Source organism: Nerophis ophidion, linkage group LG29 (assembly GCF_033978795.1).
Source record: "Nerophis ophidion isolate RoL-2023_Sa linkage group LG29, RoL_Noph_v1.0, whole genome shotgun sequence".
NCBI classification, from domain to species: Eukaryota; Metazoa; Chordata; class Actinopteri; order Syngnathiformes; family Syngnathidae; genus Nerophis; species Nerophis ophidion.
The window spans coordinates 7,480,026-7,499,041 of NC_084639.1; the positions used below are offsets into that span (position 1 = coordinate 7,480,026).

Sequence of the window (19,016 nt, forward strand, 5' to 3'; positions counted from 1 at the left end):
GATCACTAATAAGCCGGAGTCCTTTGAACATATATGGTGCAATACAATCGGCAAAATAGGATGGAGCATGCTTTCAGTTGTCACTTTGTTTTTGTTAAGTACATAACTCTATGTGTGTTCATTCATAGTTTTGATGCCTTCAGTGACAATCTACAATGTAAATTGTCATGAAAAAAAAAGAAAATGCATTAAATAAGGTGTGTCCACACTTTTAGCCTGTACTATATATGTACATGTATGTCAATCAATCAATCAATCAATCAATCAATGTTTATTTATATAGCCCTAAATCACAAGTGTCTCAAAGGGCTGCACAAGCCACAACGACATCCACGGTTCAGATCTCACATAAGGGCAAGGAATAACTCACAACCCACTGGGATGTCAATGAGAATGACTGAGAAACCTTGGAGAGGACGGCAGATGTGGGTGATATTGTGAAAGTCCAGTCCATAGTGGATCTAACATAATAGTGAGAGTCCAGTCCATTTTGGGGCCAAATAGTCAACGAGAATGACTATGAGAAACCTTGGAGAGGACCGCAGATGTGGGTGACTCCTCCACCCCCTCTAGGGGTGACCGGATGAAATGGACGTCGAGTGGGTCTTGAATAATAATGTGAAAGTCCAGTCCATAATGGATCTAACATAATATTGTTAGAGTCCAGTCCATAGTGGATCTAACATAATATTGTGAAAGTCCAGTCCAAATTGGATCTAACTTAAGAGTGAGAGTCCGGTCTGTAGTGGATCTAACTTAATAGTGAGAGTCCAGTCCATTGTGGATCCAACATAATAGTGGGAGTCCAGTCCATAGTGGATCTAACATAATATTGTGAGAGTCCAGTCCATAGTGGATCTAACATAATAGTGAGAGTCCAGTCCAAGTGGATCTAACATAATAGTGGGAGTCCAGTTCATAGTGGATCTAACTTAATAGTGAGACTCCAGTCCGTAGTGGATCTAACATAATAATGTGAGAGTCCAGTCCATAGTGGATCTAACATAATAATGTGAGAGTCCAGTCCATAGTGGATCTAACATAATAGTGAGAGTCCGGTCCATAGTGGATCTAACATAACAGTATTAGAGTCCAGTTCATAGTGGATCTAACATAATATCGTGAGAGTCCAGTCCATAGTGGATCCAACATAACAGTGAGAGTCCAGTCCATAGTGGATCTAACATAATAGTGAGAGTCCAGTCCATTGTGGATCTAACATAATATCGTGAAAGTCCAGTCCATAGTCGATCTAACATAATATTATAAAAGTCCAGTCCATAGTGGATCTAACATAATATTGTGAGAGTCCAGTCCATAGTGGATCTAACATAATAGTGAGAGTCCAGTCAATTGTGGATCTAACACAATATTATAAAAGTCCAGTCCATAGTTGATCTAACATAATAGTGAGAGTCCAGTCCATAGTGGATCTAACATAATAGTGTTAGAGTCCAGTCCATAGTGGATCTAACATAATAGTGTTAGAGTCCAGTTCATGGTGGATCTAACATAATATTGTGAGAGTCCAGTCCATAGTGGATCTAACATAACAGTGAGAGTCCAGTCCATAGTGGATCTAACATAATAGTGAGAGTCCAGTCCATTGTGGATCCAACATAATATCGTGAAAGTCCAGTCCATAGTCGATCTAACATAATATTATAAAAGTCCAGTCCATAGTGGATCTAACATAATATTGTGAAAGTCCAGTCCATAGTGGATCTAACATAATAGTGAGAATCCAGTCCATAATGGATCTAACATAATATTGTGAGAGTCCAGTCCATAGTGGATCTAACATAATAGTGAGAGTCCAGTCAATTGTGGATCCAACATAATATCGTGAAAGTCCAGTCCATAGTCGATCTAACACAATATTATAAAAGTCCAGTCCATAGTGGATCTAACATAATAGTGAGAGTCCAGTCCATAGTGGATCTAACATAATAGTGAGAGTCCAGTCCATAGTTGATCTAACATAATAGTGTTAGAGTCCAGTCCATAGTGGATCTAACATAATAGTGTTAGAGTCCAGTCCATAGTGGATCTAACATAGTAGTGTTAGAGTCCAGTTCATAGTGGATCTAACATAATAGTGTTAGAGTCCAGTCCATAGTTGATCTAACATAATATTGTGAGAGTCCAGTCCATAGTGGATCTAACATAACAGTGAGAGTCCAGTCCATTGTGGATCCAACATAATAGTGAGAGTCCAGCCCATGGTGGATCCAACATAATATCGTGAAAGTCCAGTCCATAGTCGATCTAACATAATATTATAAAAGTCCAGTCCATAGTGGATCTGACATAATATTGTGAAAGTCCAGTCCATAGTGGATCTAACATAATAGTGAGAGTCCAGTCCATAGTGGATCCAACATAATAGTGAGAGTCCAGTCCATAGTGGGGCCAAGTAGTCAATGAGAATGACTATGAGGAACCCTTGGAGAGGACCGCACATATGACCCCCCTACCCCCTCTAGGGGAGACCAGATGAAATGGACGTCGAGTGGGTCTAGCATAATATTGTGAAAGTCCAGTCAATAGTGTATCTAACATAATATTGTGAGAGTCCAGTCCATAGTGGATTTAACATAATACTGAGAGTCCAGTCCATAGTGGGGCCAGCAGGTATGTGTGTATCCTGTGTTATAGTACGAGCGACAATGCACATTATTGGACATATAAAATGTTAATGTCCCAGATTGTAGCCAAAGGCACATTTTTTTTTGCTGTTTTTATCTGCCACATGTAGAAAGCCGGTCCGTAAAATTAATGTATACATTAAACCACTCCCTGGTGGAAAAAAAAGTTGGGGAACCCTGACGTAATTCATTTTCAAAAGGCATATCGGCATGAAAGCACAGCAAAGGTGCACAACTTCAAAACAATTCTCTTTCCAATTAGATTCCGTTTTATTTATTTATTTTGGGGGGGGGTGCAAAACACTTCCCGACACTTGTTAGTTGATATATTCTAGTTTGATGAGCCCGGGCTGTTCTGTTGCCCACAACACAGACTGTGTTGTTCACAGCAGGTTGTGACTTTAGACTGCACAGACTGCAATATTCTATTCATTATTTAAGTCCCGCCTCCGACCACACGCGTATCAGAGAACCCTCAAAGTGGTACGTGGGCTCCATCTAGTGCATGGGTGTCAAACTCTGGCCCGCGGGCCAAATTTGGCCCACCGTGTAATTTAATTTGGCCCTTGAGGCAATATCAAAAACACATTAGAGCTGGCCCGCCGGTATTAAAACACCGTATTCACCGCTAATACTCATACTTACCAACCCTCCCGATTTTCCCGGGAGACTCCCGAATTTCAGTGCCCTTGCCGAAAATCACCCGGGGCAAGCATTGTCCCAAATTTATTTCCATTTCCACCCAAACAACATCATTGGGGACGTGCCTTAGAGGCACTGCATTCAACGTCCTCTACAACCTGTCATCCCGTCCGCTTTTTCTCCATACAAACATTACCATATGCGGACTTTACACACAAACAAGTAAATGCAAGGCCTACTTGGTCAACCGCCATACAGGTCACACTGAGGGTGGCCGTATAAACAACTTTAACACTGTTAGAAATATGCGCCACACTGTGAACCCACACCAAACAAGAATGACAACCACATTTAGGGAGAACATCCGCACCGTAACCCAACATAAACACAACAGAACAAATACCCAGAACCCCTTGCAGCACTAACTCTTCTGGGATGCTACAATATTTGAAAATAGATTTTGCATGTCACTATAAAGTTATACAAGCCTTGCTCGTTCAATATTCAATGCGAAACTAGTTTGGGTCCCTATTAAAAGGTTAATTTGTTCAACCTTGGCCCGCGGCTTTGTTCAGTTTAACATTTTGGCCCACTCTGTGTTTGAGTTTGACACCCGGGATCAAGTGGTACGCCAGAAAAATCACTTGATTAAATATTCAAACACAGTGTTACTGTTTAAACAGTGTAAATGCTACAAATCAGACCTCTGCCTTGTTTTTTTATTGAATGCTCAGGGCTACTACGCTACTGTATTTTAATGTTGGGCGAGTTTTTTTCTGATATTTGAGAACCTCTGGCCCACATCCTTCAAGAGGCCACCTTTCATGTTGCCTTAACAAAAACGGTATTCACTTTCCCTCTGCAGGGAGGGAACAAAAAGTTTAGTTTCATACTAAGTAGGGTTAGGATAATATTTATCATACTCTAAATTCCAGACTAAAAGCCGATATTTCCCCCCCCTACGCTTTGAACCCTGCAGTTCATAAAATGGTGTGGCTAATTTACGGATTTTTCTTTGATAATGGCAAAAATGTTTCGTGTTCAACTAATAGTTCTCATTAAACATAGGCGGGGAGACAAAACGTTGTGCAATTGTCAAACTTTTGCATTTGCCATTAATGTTGCAAGTCAAAGACGTTCCATAGTTTATGGCGTGTTTTGTTTTTTGTTGGGCCCCAGAAAGTCTTAATAATATAAACATTGTACTTATTATGCTGCAGCTGTTTGTTAGTTGTTGTTTCTTTAATACATATGGGGGTGTTGGAAAAAAAAATACATATATATATATATATATATTTTTTTTTTTTTTTTTTTTTTTTTCTACAGCTTGTTACTGTTCGTGTCTCCAAGCCGCTCAGGCAAATCATGTGATCTAAAAGTGCATTTTTCCATCCATAACGTGACATCAAGTGTGCACTCTCTCAGTTAATTAGTACGCAAGGAATATATATATATATATATATATATATATATATATATATATACACACACACACACACACACACACACACACACACACACGCACACGCACACAAATTGTTTTAACTCAATGCGGCCGATAACAATTCAGATGGTTTTTTGCCTCCTTGTTCTGGAAGACACAACGTCCACAGTTTCCACAAACAATTTGAAATGTGGACTCGTCAGACCACACAACACTTTTACACTTTGCATCAGTCCATCTTAGATGAGGTTGGGCCCAGCGAAGCCGGCGGCGTTTCTGGGTGTTGTTGATAAACGGCTTTGGCTTTGAAAAGTAGAGTTTTAACTTGTACGTACAAATCTAGCGACAAACTGTAGTTACTGACAGTGGTTTTCTTAAGTGTTCCTGAGCCCACGTCGTGATATCCTTTACACGGTGAATATCACAGGCATTTAATGTTGGTTTTCAGCCAGGCATTTTTTTTTTTAAGATTCTCTGAAACTTTTGATGATACTACAGACCGTGGATGGTGAAATCCCTAAATTCATTGCAATAGCTGGTTGAGAAATGTTGTTCTTAAACTATTTGTTCACAAAGTGCTGACCCTCGCTTCGTCCTTGTTTGTGAAAGACTGAGCATTTCATGGACGCTGCTTTCATACCCAATCCTTCATTCATTCATTTTTTTTATGTATCTCCTTCATTGATGTGCATTTTTGATCAATATACAATTAAACTCTAACAACAAAACACATTTACACACCTAAGCTTGAGAAGGAACAGGAACATTGTATATTTCCTGCCCCCTTCCACATAAGTAGTTAATGGTTAGCCCAGATTCACATATCACACCCACTTCTTCCCAATTAGCCTGTTCACCTGTGGGATGTTCCAATTAAGTATTTGATGAGCATTCCTCAACTTTCCCAGTCTTCTTTGCCACTCGTGCCAGCTTTTTTGAAACATCCAAAATTAGCTATAACTAAATTTTTCAGTTGGAATGTTAAATATCTTGTCTTTGCAGTCTGTTCAATTGAATATAAGTTGAAAATGATTTGCAAATCATTGTATTTTTTTAATTTATTTACGATTTACACAACGTGCCAACTCCACTGATTTTGGGTTTTGTACAAGAGCCGCCTTGTTTGGAGGACATTTTGGGTTTTGTATATACACACACACACACACTCACACACACATTTGTACACGTATATACACACATACATATATGTGTGTATATATGTATATATTTACAGTACATATATACATACATTTTACATGAATGTATGTGTATATATCATGTATACATACAGTATATACATATATATATATCCATCCATCCATCCATTTTCTACCGCTTATTCCCTTTTGGGGTTGCGGGGGGCGCTGGCGCCTATCTCAGCTACAATCGGGCGTAAGGCGGGGTACACCCTGGACAAGTCGCCACCTCATCGCAGGGCCAACACAGATGGACAGACAACATTCACACTCACATTCACACACTAGGGCCAATTTTAGTGTTGCCAATCAACCTATCCCCAAGTGCATGTCTTTGGAAGTGGGAGGAAGCCGGAGTACCCGGAGGGAACCCACGCATTCACGGGGAGAACATGCAAACTCCACACAGAAAGATCCCGAGCCTGGATTTGAACCCAAGACTGCAGGAACTTCGTATTGTGAGGCAGACGCACTAACCCCTCTGCCACCGTGAAGCCATATATATATATATATATATATATATATATATATATACACACACATATATATATATATATATATATATATATATATATATATACGCATACATGCCTACATACATATATACATATATACATACATATATACATATATAAATGTGGATTAAAACCATCAGAGGTCCCTTTTAAGCAGGCAAGGTTGGGGACCACAGTTTGTGCAAATGATTTCAACAAAGGACTGTCTAAATATTTAATGTGCATTAAATTGCAGTCTAAAGTAAACAGTCTTAAAGTGATTTATCGCATGATCAAAGGGGAACTTTTTTATTTTTTGGTATCCGGTGGGCTTTTTGGTCTCATCCTCTCAGAGAAAAACTCAGCGGCGTTAAATTATATCATAATTGGAGTGTATGAAATTAAATTCCAGTGTGTGTGTGAGGCGGGAGTCAGGTTGACCACGGTAGACCGCCAGCCCCACCCGGGGGTCCAAGTGAGGTCGGCGAGGAGACTGTCAGCTTGTTAAAAGCTATTAATGGCAAGGCGGAAGGTTCCGCTGTGTACTACCGCAGTGCTCCATTATTCATCACGTCGCAATTTCAGCGAATGGCTTCCTTTTTTTTTTTCTCCCTTTTTCGCAGCGGCAGCAGAGGTTTGGGGCGCAGGGAGGTGGGAAGGCGTGATTATTCCCACTCGTCGTGATTCCCGTGTCCCTTTGTTGATGTTGAGAGGCGACGGCGCCCACTCAAATCATTTGGGGGATAATCAAGAAGGCACATCAAACAGTCTTGTTACAATGCCAAAGTTGCTGGACGGCGACTCATTAAACGTGGCTTCCTCGTAAACAAGGTGAGGAGAAGCGTGCGCCTTCTAATGTCTGACAGCCATCCTCGCAAGATGAAAGGTGAGGGTTGGCTTCCACTTTATTCCCGTTCTGCGGAATGAGGTATATACAAAAAATAAAGCGGGAGAGACCTGCACGTGTGTCCTCGCGCACATTTAAAGGCGCCATGCTCGTACAGTTAAGTGTCAAGTGTGGATTAGACGGCAAAACAAACTCATTCAGACACACAGTTGAGTGTGTGTTTGTGTGTTCTGACAATGTGGGGACATCGCTCTGTTTACACCAGGGGTGTCCAAAGTACGGCCCGGGGGCCATTTGCGGCCCGCGGGTAATTTTTTAACGGCCCTAAGCTTGTTCTAAAAATAAGATTAAAACAATTAAAAACAGAAAAAGTGGTATAAAAGAGTAAACAGGTGAAATGTGACAAGAAAATGTTGCAATGTTTACTATAATAACACAAAGCTGCCATGCAGGCTGGTATTTTCTTTAAAAAAATAATAATCAGAATCAATGTCACATTAAATATTCCACTTTGAGATATTTGTTTGTGGGAAAACGTTGCATATTTTGTTTTTGCCATACAAAAAACAAAGTTTTTTTTTTTTCTAAAGAAGGGCCTAATAAGAACAAACAAAACACACAAACAATAAAAGTTATAATTGACAAATGGATCTGAACTTGATCTCAAGACGATTGTGTTTAAAGTAAACAGTACAAAATATATATATATATATTTTTAATGAGTAGGACCCTTTTGGATCCCCAATAATTTTAGTGTGATTTTTTGTGTGTGTCATTGCTAAAAAAAAAACAATAACAAATTGAAATCAATGGTGTTATGTGTTGACATTTTTAAGGCTCCAATTATTCTATAATCTCAATTATTACACTTTAAAATTCTATTGGGGGAAACTATTGCATATTTTTGTGTTTTTTCCCCATAACAAAACAGGGTTTTCTTTGACAAAAAGGGCATACAAATTTAATCTTTAAAAACGTTATATTGACGGATAGACTTAATGTTGATCTAGAGATTTAAACCTTGAATAACAATAATACAAAATAATGACACATTTTAAATATTTTTTGACCAAAATCCTTTGGGGTCCCTAGGATCAAGCCTGAGTGGAGGCCTAAATGTATATTTCTACACATATATTGTATTGGTTTTTGAAATAAAAACATATCAAATCTTGCCGATTGTATTGTACCGTATGTCCCGGCAAGAAATCTGCGTTCAAAAGACTCCGGCTTATTAGTGATTCCTAGAGCTCAAAAAAAGTCTGCGGGCTATAGAGCGTTTTCCGTTCGGGCTCCAGTACTCTGGAATGCCCTCCCGGTAACAGTTCGAGATGCTACCTCAGTAGAAGCATTTAAGTCTCATCTTAAAACTCATCTGTATACTCTAGCCTTTAAATAGACCTCCTTTTTAGACCAGTTGATCTGCCGCTTCTTTTCTTTCTCCTATGTCCCCCCCTCCCTTGTGGAGGGGGTCCGGTCCGATGACCATGGATGAAGTACTGACTGTCCAGAGTCGAGACCCAGGATGGACCGCTCGTCGGGACCCAGGATGGACCGCTCGCCTGTATCGGTTGGGGACATCTCTACGCTGCTGATCCGCTTGAGATGGTTTCCTGTGGACGGGACTCTCACTGCTGTCTTGGAGCCACTATGGATTGAACTTTCACAGTATCATGTTAGACCCGCTCGACATCCATTGCTTTCGGTCCCCTAGAGGGGGGGGGGTTGCCCACATCTGAGGTCCTCTCCAAGGTTTCTCATAGTCAGCATTGTCACTGGCGTTCCACTGAATGTGAATTCTCCCTGCCCACTGGGTGTGAGTTTTCCTTGCCCTTTTGTGGGTTCTTCCGAGGATGTTGTAGTCGTAATGATTTGTGCAGTCCTTTGAGACATTTGTGATTTGGGGCTATATAAATAAACATTGATTGATTGATTGATTGAAATAACCCCCGCTTGCTTTAATTTTTCCGTGTGCGGCCCTCAGTGGAAAACGTTTGGACACCCCTGGTTTACACAGTCACCTTTAGGGGACCTCTGACGGTATGGGGACAAAAAAAAAAACAAAAAAAAACAGGGCCCCTAAAGGGAAACCTTTTTAAATGATAGTCGGATCCATTCTGAAAATACCTAAGTGGTGAAACCAAAACAGAAACAACATTTTGCAGACACGGTGAATATATGACCGTGAGAAATGCACACAAAAAATACAGCAAAGCATACCCAAAAGTGACAATCTAGACTGCAAGTAAGTGTTTTGAATGTGTGGGTTATACTTGTATAGCGCTTTTCTACTTTCAAAGTACTCAGAGCACTTTGACACTATTGCGAAATTGAACTTTGCACCAATAACAATTCGGATGGTTCTTTTTCCTCTTTGTTCCTGAAGAAACAACGTGCTTTTTTTTTTTTCAATGTCCTCAGTAGTCACGTACAAATGTGTGTGAATCATGCAAAATGATTTAAATTTGGTCCCCATGAACCATATTAAGTCTTTTTTTCCCCCAGGATCCCCAGTAAGAATGATCAGCACATTACTTCATCAATCAAGAGATTTAAAGACATGTATGAGCTAACTGGGCAGTGGACATTTTACCAATTTTTTTATGCCTCCACAACCTCTAGAAAGGGTGATCCCCACAAGTCATAGTCAAAAACGTGGTCCCTATTCCAAATGATAACCAGTGTGTGTGTGTTTGTCTGTTTTCAGGCAATGCTTACTTAATGGGCACATTGCTCGGTTAAGTGTCAAGTGTGGATTAGACGGCAAAACAAACTCGTTCAGACACACAGTCGCGTGTTTGTTTGTGAGTTCTGACAATGTGGGGACATCGCTCTGTTTACACAGTCACTTTTAGGGGACCTCTGACGGTATGGGGACAAAAAAAACAGGTCCCCTGAAGGGAAACATTTTTAAATGATAGTCAGATCCATCCTGAAGATACCTAAGTGCATTTAAGTAGGGAAACCGAAACAGAAACAAACATTTTGCAGACACGGTGAAAAAAACGGGTTATAAATATGACCGTGCAAAATGTACGCAAAAAGTACAGCAAAGCATATCCAAAAGTGACAATCCAGACTGAAAGTAAGTGTTTTGAATCTGTGGGTTATACTTGTATAGCGTTTTTCTACCTTCAAGGTACTCAAAGCGCTTTGACACTATTGCGAATTTGAACTTGAATTGAACTTTGCGCCTATAACAATCCGGATGGTTCTTTTCCTCTTTGTTCCTGAAGACACAACGTCCACAGTTTCCAAAAATAGTGGACGTTGTATGACATGAACTGAGTATCATGTCATATTTAATTTGAACTTTTTACTTTATTTTTTAATTTTTTAAATGGTCTTCAGTAGTTACTACGTACAAATGTGTGAATTATGAAAATTATTAAAATGTGGTCCCCATGAACCATATTAACACTTTTTCCCAAGGGTCCCCAGTATGTATGATCAGCACATTACTTCATCAATCCAGAGATTTAAAGATGCCTCCATAACCTCTAGAAAGGGTGGTCCCCACAAGTCATAATCAAAAACTTGGTCCCCATTCCAAATGATAACTAGTATGTGTGTGTGTGTGTGTGTGTGTGTTTTCTTGCAATGCTTACTTAATCGGTACATTGCTCGGTAAAGTGTCAAGTGTGGATTGGACGACAAAACAAACTCATTCAGACACACATTTGCGTGTTTGTGTGTGTTCCGGCAATGCGTTTACACAGTCACCTTTAGGGGACTTCTGACGGTATGGGGACACAAAAAAAGGTACCCTAAGGGGAAACCTTTTTAAATGATAGTCAGATCCATTCTGAAGATGCCTAAGTTAAAGTACCAATGATTTTCACACACACACTCAGTGTGGTAAAATGTGTCCTCTGCATTCGACCCATCCCCTTGATCACACTCTGGGAAGTGAGGGGAGCAGTGGGCAGCAACGTGCAGGATTTGCTTTAAATTTTAATGAAACCGAAACAGAAACAAACATTTTGCAGACACGGTGAAAAAACGGGTTGTAAATACGACCGTGCAAAATGTACGCAAAAAGTACAGTAAAACACATCCAAAAGTGACAATCTAGACTGCAAGTACGTGTTTTGAATGTGTGGGGTTATACTTGTATAGCGTTTTTCTACCTTCGAGGTACTCAGAGCGCTTTCACACTATTGTGAAATTGAACTTTGCGCCTATAACAATCCGGATGGTTCTTTTCCTCTTTGATCCTGAAGACACAACGTCCACAGTTTCCAAAAATTGTGGACGTCGTATGACATGATCTAAGGATCATGTCAATCAATCAATCAATGTTTATTTATATAGCCCCAAATCACAAATGTCTCAAAGGACTGCACAAATCATTACGACTACAACATCCTCGGAAGAACCCACAAAAGGGCAAGGAAAACTCACACCCAGTGGGCAGGGAGAATCCACATCCAGTGGGACGCCAGTGACAATGCTGACTATGAGAAACCTTGGAGAGGACCTCACATGTGGGCAACCCCCCCCCCTCTAGGGGACCGAAAGCAATGGATGTCGAGCGGGTCTAACATGATACTGTGAAAGTTCAATCCATAGTGGCTCCAAGACAGCAGCGAGAGTCCCGTCCACAGGAAACCATCTCAAGCGGATCAGCAGCGTCATATTTAATTTGAACTTGTTTATTTGTTTTAAATGGTCCTCAGTAGTCACGTAAAAATGTGTGTGAATTACACAAATTATTTAAATTTGGTCCCCCATGAACCATATTAACACTTTTTCCCAAGGGTCCCCATGTATGTATGATCAGCACATTACTTCATCAATCCAGAGATTTAAAGAAGTGTATGAGCTAACTGGGCAGTGGACATTTGACCTATTTCTTATGCCTCCACAACCTGTAGAAAGGGTGGTCCCCACAAGTCATAATCAAAAACTTGGTCCCCATTCCAAATGATAAACGGTATGTGTGTGTGTGTGTGCGTGTGTGTGTGAAGTAGCGCCCTCGCAAACATCAGAGAGGGTTAGACGGTTGTTTTGTTCGCCGCTTCAGATCACATTTGAGTGGCAGACGCAAGTAACTCACACGGAGATCAAAAACGCATCTCTCGATCGGGTGTTACTTCAGATGCATAATTAAATGCGTCGTACCAACAAGTAGCGTTTAAACAGTTTATACTGGAGACCGGGGCGAGGCAACGTGTTGGGCCTGCAGGGTTCAGACACCTTTCTCATGGCCAAATTCAAGCACTTTTTAAAAAGGACTTTCAAGATCAATTTTCCAGTTTTTTCCAGGGTCCTTCAAATGTGAATCAATCCCTAGCCTTGTTGTTTGAGGTCAGAGAATGCTGTCTGTAGGAAAAATGCAGACAATCTGCTACAACCTAAGGCTAACATTGAAGCAGCAGTTCTTATTAACTGAATGGGGCATTGAAAATGAAGCAGTGTGACTATTCAACATCATCGGTGTTTGCAAACGTGTCTGTGTTTGTGTTGTTTTTCACATTTCTTGTTCTTTTTCTTACTTAGAGCGCTCAATGACATGGAACAGCACGGATTGATTCACACCGTATTTGTGCTTGGTAAACTGCATAATGTGATAAGAAATGTCAATTTCACTCATTTAATAACGAAACTGTTATACATTAATATTCATTATCCATGCGTTTGTTACGTCTCGCCTCGACTACTGTAACGTATTATTTTCGGGTCTCCCCATGTCTAGCATTAAAAGATTACAGTTGGTACAAAATGCGGCTGCTAGACTTTTGACAAGAACAAGAAAGTTTGATCACATTACGCCTGTACTGGCTCACCTGCACTGGCTTCCTGTGCACTTAAGATGTGACTTTAAGGTTTTACTACTTACGTATAAAATACTACACGGTCTAGCTCCAGCCTATCTTGCCGATTGTATTGTACCATATGTCCCGGCAAGAAATCTGCATTCAAAGGACTCCGGCTTATTAGTGATTCCCAAAGCCCAAAAAAAGTCTGCGGGCTATAGAGCATTTTCCGTTCGGGCTCCAGTACTCTGGAATACCCTCCCGGTAACAGTTCGCGATGCCACCTCAGTAGAAGCATTTAAGTCTCACCTTAAAACTCATTTGTATACTCTAGCCTTTAAATAGACTCCCTTTTTAGACCAGTTGATCTGCCGTTTCTTTTCTTTTTCTTCTATGTCCCACTCTCCCGTGTGGAGGGGGTCCGGTCCGATCCGGTGGCCATGTACTGCTCGCCTGTGTATCGGCTGGGGACATCTCTGCGCTGCTGGTCCGCCTACGCTTGGGATGGTTTCCTGCTGGCTCCGCTGTGAACGGGACTCTCGCTGCTGTGTCTTGGATCCTCTTTGGACTGGACTCTCGCGACTGGGTTGTATCCATTGTGGATTGAACTTTCACAGTATCATGTTAGATCCGCTCGACATCCATTGCTTTCCTCCTCTCTAAGGTTCTCATAGTCATCATTGTCACCGACGTCCCACTGGGTCATTATTGTCACCGATGTCCCACTGGGTGTGAATTTTCCTTGCCCATATGTGGGCCTACCGAGGATGTTGTGGTGGTTTGTGCAGCCCTTTGAGACACTAGTGATTTAGGGCTATATAAGTAAACATTGATTGATTGATTAATATAAGGATAATAATTTCAAGGAAAATATTGTGTTTGTTTCACAACACCTCAGTCACCTTTCATTAAGCATGTCTACACACCTGTTGTTGACTTTGGACTAGCGACTGAACAATACATCAAGGCCGTGGAACAGACACACTGCAGGCTTACACAACCCACCCCCACAACCCAACGCCCTAGATGCAAATCCCACAGGGGTGATGAAAGGATGGTCAGCGTCTGAGAGCTGCGGCCAACCATAATGACACCGAACTCCCTTCCCTCTGTTGCTAGATATCTCAAGATGTACATTGTAAAATGTATATATGCTTTGCTATGGAGTTTTTTTTCCCACTCCAGACTGGGCCCCCTTAGGAGCCCAGTCTAGATTGTATTTTTTTACTCATCCTTCCCCAGTGTTTACCTTTTTCACCATCTTTCACAGGGTGCCTTATGGCAACCCATCTTTGTAACCATGTACACTGTTTGTTTGTCTAATCTTGAACAAGTTTGTGCCGAAAACAAAGTTTTGTTGTACTTGTGCAATGACAATAAAGAGATATCCTATCCTAGCCTTATAACTGTGGCTATGATAACAAATGAACAAAAAGACAAAAGTTAACTTGTTTTGCTTTCACTCAGGTAGCCAGACAATGGAAATAATAGAGCGAGAAATGCATGCAACCATGCTGTGTAAAAAACACAAAATCATTCATATAAACTCAGCGCTAAGTGGTGGAAAAGGTTACAAATTATACATTGCATGACTTTCACAGTACAATAACGGACTAATCATTTCCATCCAATGGTCATTAAAACGACAACCTCCCGGCATGATAGACCAATGCACCACTGTCCTCTTGGGGGCGACACAGAGCCGTATTTACATGACAACAACCTAATGTAATGGCTCGTGCAAAGCCGACGGATCAAGTGTGAAGCTTTCATTTTTAAGGACATTTATATGATTTTTTTTTCCCATTTTCTAATTAGCCTATGGAGTCAGACTGCCGAGAAATATGATTAACATTTCCAAGCATTTCCAAGCACCTCACTCTTCAAACCTTGAAAACACAATGTTAAAATCCAAGCATTTTCAAGGTTTTTGAGCACCCGTATGAACCCCGGGCCTGGGAATGACACCAGATTGGTTGTCAGGTTGAATTAAAAAAACGTTTTGTTCTAATATATACTAAAGTGCTGTCATATACAGTAGTTTTACTCAACTGGCAGCTTGCTGAAACCATTCAAACAAGGGTTGATCATGTATGCAGTACTCCCGCCATTCCACAGGGGGCCACAGTGAGGCATGTGTCACAAGGAAGCAGCAGTGGGGTGAGTAGAATTAGACTACTCATTCAACCCTGAAAAAATATCTAAATAAATTGCAAAAAACTGACTTTTAATAACGACTGCATACCAAGTGGTGTGCTGTCATGGTCAGCAAGGCCATCTCTGCTGGCCTAAGTATATATTTTCTGTATTTATTCACCCTAAATATCTAAAATTATTCATATTATCTTCATATATTTGTTATCCAGTCACAATTCCGCTAACTTGTATTACCATGCTGTACCAAATTTGCCCGAGGCCTACAAAATGAACCATGCGGCTGTCTGTGAACTGTAAGTGTACGGGGAACATACAGTTGATAGATAATTGAGAAAGCCAATCAGATCACAAGTCAGTAAGGCCTACTCGCTGGCCTAAGGCATATATATATGTATTATAAACACACACACACACACACACATATATATATATATATATAACACACACACACACACATATATGTATATATATGTATATATGTATACATATATATATACATACATACACATATATATATGTATATATATATACATACATACACATATATACACATATATATATGTATATATATACATACATACACATATATACATACATACATGTATGTATATATGTATATATATACATACATACACACATATACACATATATATGTATATATATACATACATACACATATATACATACATACATGTATGTATATATATACATACATACACATATATACATGTATATATGTATGTATGTATGTATGTATGTATGTATGTATATATATATATATATATATATATATATATATATATATATATACACACATATATATACATATATATATGTGTGTGTATATATATATATAGATTTACACATATGTGTGTAAATATATAAATGTATATATGTATTTGTATTTATATTTACACCCACATATATATATATATATATATATATATATATATATATATATATATATATATATATATATATATATATATATATATATATATATATATATATATATATATATATATATATGTGTGTGTACATATATATATATATATATATATATATATATATATATATATATATATATATATATATATATATATATATGTGTGTGTGTGTATATATATATATATATATATATATATATATATATATATATAGATTTACACATATATGTGTGTAAATATAAACATGTATATATGTATGTGTATTTATATTTACACACACACATATACACATATATATACACATATATACACATATATATATATATAAATATATATATACATATATACATATATATATATATATACACATATATATAATAAACAATTTAGTTCATTTTAGCACAATATTATTGTGTGTATTATTTTTTTCATGAGTTCCTTCTTATACAGTATGTTTATACTTATTTTTGTAATCAGCCAGACCTTAACCTAATGTTCGCGTTAAATAAATAACATTTGTAATCAATAAACGTTTTCATATCACTTGACAAGGTGGCAATCTGTAAGAAGGTTGTAAATGATTATTGAATACGATTACATCAATATAATGTATCCAGAAATCATTTTTTAAATTGTATCTCTTTAAAACACGCTGTAAATAAATGCATATCCTCTGAAAGTATGTCTTTAAATGCATGTGTTCAGAAATGGATGATGAACTTAAACATTTTAGATGAAAGAGACATATCATGTAATGATATTTAGAAAAATGCCAATTAGCCCTTTAGAAACATTAAAGATAAGCTGACTCAATTTAAGTGATTGAATAGATTGTATTTTACATCTTCTCAGCTGTTTAAAATGGTGTAGTAGATAGCAAAATATGTACCAAGTGTCGGGCAGCTGAGGGAACTCGTGTTCATTTATTGTGGGAATGTCGGAGAATAAAAGAGTTATGGTTGAAAACAACAAAAGAAGCAATCACATTCCTTAATATAAACATCCCAATTAAATTGCAAACTTGTATTCTTGGGGATCTCCGTCTATTTAGTAACGTGTCATCAAAGAGTAAAAATGCATTTCTTTTAATATGCATAATAATAAAACGGGTAATATTAAAAAAATGGATAGATGTTGATAGTCCAACTCATACTGACTGGTATACACAAGCTATGGAGATCAGTAGAAACTTTGATAATAATGAGTCATATATTGGAGTATGGGATCCATTATTGAAATTTGTTTTAAGTATTAAATGAACCAAAATATGACTTATTATATATTTGTGTAAAATATTGGACATAGTGTGTTATCAAGCATATTAGTTGCAATGCATTGTTCATTTTTTTTGTTATTATTTTTTTTACTAACGTTTTTAATCACTGCTATTATTATGCATTGTTTTGTTGGATTGATTAATAAATTCATTAAAAAATTAAAATAAATAAAGAATACAATTAAATCAAGAAAAAAGATGACTAATTAAGTGTTGATATTTGAATGAGTCTCAGGCTCCACTGTAATGGAAAAGTTGGGCCCAGGGGTCAAAAAGGTTAAGAACCCCCGGTGTAAACATTGCTTTTTTTTTCCAGAATTTTTTTAACTCTGACAAAATAAACAATCAAATGTCCACTGCAGCGAATGCAGGTTCTCAACAACATACAAAATAAGAACAATAGTGTAGAGACAGTAAAATGATCAATAATAATAACAGCAACAATAAGGATAATAATATTAATAACAAGGATAATAATTGTTACCTTTGTGTTGGACTGGAACTTCAAGATGCAAGAACAGGAGACGTCCAGGTAATATAATTTATCAGCACAAAATATAAATGTAAAAAAGTAATACTAAAGGGCAAAGGAAGTCTCAAGCAATAGGACTGGCAGCCATCGTTCTGGGCAAGAACAGGTGTGTCCTGTTTAGCCAATCAGGCAAAGGAGAGGAAACCAGCAACCAGCAGAATAGTGGAAAAAAAGAGGCATACAGGAAATGGAAACCAAAATAAGAGCGCTGGACAGGATATAAGATAAAATGGAGAAAAAATGACAAAACAAAGTCCAAACCTGTCATAACAAAAATAATAGAAAAAATAAATAAAATAACCATCGCTAAAATAGCAATAAAAAGATAGATAGATAGATAAATAGATAGATAGATAGATAGATAGATAGACAGATAGAAAGATAGATAGATAGATAGATAGATAGATAGATAGATAGATAGATAGATAGATAGATAGATAGATAGATAGATAGATAGATAGACAGATAGATAGATGGATGGATAGATGGATAGTACTTTATTATTTGATTCAGGAGTGTTCCCTCAGGAAAATAAAAATAATAAAAATAAAAAAAACATTAAAAAAAGTAAAAAATAAAATAAAATATACATATTTTTATGTTTTTATACATAAATAATAAAAAAATAAATAACCATCGCTAAAATAACAATAAAAAGATAGATAGATAGATAGATAGATAGATAGATAGATATATAGATATATAGATAGATAGATAGATAGATAGATAGATGGATAGAACTTTATTATTTGCTTCAGGAGAGTTCCCTCAGGAAAATTAGAATAAAAAAAAAAAAACATAAAAAAAAAAAAAACAAATATATATATTTTTACGTTTATATATATATATATATATATACATATATATATATATATATATATATCTCAGCTACAATCGGGCGGAAGGCGGGGTACACCCTGGACAAGTCGCCACCTCATCGCAGGGCCAACACAGATAGACAGACAACATTCACACTCACATTCACACACTAGGGCCAATTTAGTGTTGCCAATCAACCTATCCCCAGGTGCATGTCTTTGGAAGTGGACCCCAAAAGGGAATAAGCGGTAGAAA

The 19,016-nt window shown here is 38.0% G+C and overlaps 1 protein-coding gene across 4 annotated transcripts in view; it reads right to left on the reverse strand.

Moving 5' to 3' along the window:
• The window catches only part of diaph2 (diaphanous-related formin 2), a 1,158,885-nt gene that overhangs the window by 714,128 nt on the left and 425,741 nt on the right, over positions 1-19,016 (reverse strand). The gene's annotated exons all lie outside the window — the stretch shown is intronic.